Source organism: Cydia fagiglandana, chromosome 20, assembly GCF_963556715.1.
Source record: "Cydia fagiglandana chromosome 20, ilCydFagi1.1, whole genome shotgun sequence".
NCBI classification, from domain to species: Eukaryota; Metazoa; Arthropoda; class Insecta; order Lepidoptera; family Tortricidae; genus Cydia; species Cydia fagiglandana.
The window spans coordinates 2,839,393-2,841,394 of NC_085951.1; positions in this window are offsets into that span (position 1 = coordinate 2,839,393).

Sequence of the window (2,002 nt, forward strand, 5' to 3'; positions counted from 1 at the left end):
TTTAAATTATTTAAAATAAAATACAACACTCGATGGCAAGGCAGATTTCTAAATAACCTTTAAGAAAACGAGTTTTTTTTTATGGATGACTTAATTTGTCTTAAATATAAATGAAATAGGTGTTTGCCTAGGTAATACCGTATTTCTTAACACCAGTCATTCGATCAGAATTTTGTAAATGCAGTTCCGAATGAAGATGACGCAATATTTGCGTAAAAAGCTACCTATCGTAGTAACTACGTGGCCTTAGTAAAGTCAGAAACATATACGTTTATTGCCAAAGTTGATGTATGGCCGCAGTACTCGAGTATAATATTATGTCAATAATATTCAAATGTGACGTTATCTATAAAAGGGACCTTATTGTCTATGGCACTTACGTACTATGCTCCGATGTAAATACAATGCCGCGCGACGCTGTGCGGCGTAAGCGCCATCGACAATAAGGTCCCTTTTCATAAATAATGCCCCAAATATATTAAGAGAAAAGCAGTAGTTTTTTATTACGACTTTATCTTGTAACGTCAACCAAAATCTCTACTTATTGGTTATTTAAACCTAAAATCTTTTGCAATATCACTTTTGTGAATTGAAAGGCGGACAGTTATAGCTAAAATATCATGCTCTGTTTCGATAATTTGAATAATACATGCCGGGAACCCGCTCGGCGGGTTCTCTGTTCGTAGTCGCCGTTCTCTACAAAACGGCAAAACGCTGGCATCGGGTACGAACGTAGTGCTACGAAAACTTTGGCAGTGAATGTGATAAATAACTCCTGAATGAGGTCAAAGGATATTGGAATTTAAAAAGCCACCAGTAGAATATTTCGTAACTCGCAACAGTATTTCAAAAAGAAAAATGCTAGCATATTGCATGAAATCATGAGATAAATAAACCAAATCTACAAAAGTAGACTTCTTGAGATTCATTATACCATCAAAATTATTAATAACGATTATTATTTTTATAATATGAGTAAGTAAATAAATAAATGTATTGTTTTTCACAAATAATGGTGACATTTGTTTAGTTTCATTAAATAATTATCTTTCGCTCGCACTTTCCTTCTATCCTCTTATTTTTACCGATTTCAAAAGGAACTTTCATAGTTATTAAGTATTCAAATGTATATATTTAATACGATTTAAATACAGCCATTATTTTAAGTCAAACCTTATGATACTTGAAAAAATATTGTCATACAATGTGCCGCTGCCACAAAAGATAAGAATTATGTCATTCTGAGCGTTCATATTAAATAATAAGTATTGAATAATGCATTGATGTAAACATTCTTTTCTACTTCCCTAAATCTCAAAGCTGACCTACATATTTTAACGCTTGACAACCGGCCCGATTCCAAGATTAAGATACGTCAATTAATAGATCTAGAATCGATATGGATTAGATGTGTCAGTGTCAAATGTTACGTTTCTTCAAACAAAAACATCACTTTTGAGACTGACACATCAAATCCATATCGTTTCTAGATCTATTAATTGATGTATCTTAAAGTTCCAATCGGACAGAACGTCTTATCTGACAAAATAATCAAAGGAAAAAGATGCATGATGTTGCCAAATGTATTGAGCATATATGTACCTATTGCGAGAATTATTACCAACCACATAGTTAACTGACCATTTCCATGTATAGCAACCAAAATTTTTTATACCACGTCGGTGGCAAACAAGCATACGGCCCGCCTGATGGTAAGCAGTCACCGTAGCCTATGGACACCTGCAACTTGAGAGGTGTTACATGCGCGTTGCCGACCCTTTAAAAAGATGCACACTCCTTTTTTAAAGAACCCCATACTGTAAACCCTCGGGATAACCTCGGCAGGGAGCTCATTCCACAACTGGAGCGTCTCAAAATTCCTCTTAATTCCTCTTATGTTAGTACTATCAGAAAATAATGTCTCGAAACGTCGACTGGCTAGGTTTTCATAGGGGTATCTATTAAGTTTTAATAGTGGCGGATTTGTAGTCTGCCGCCCTAG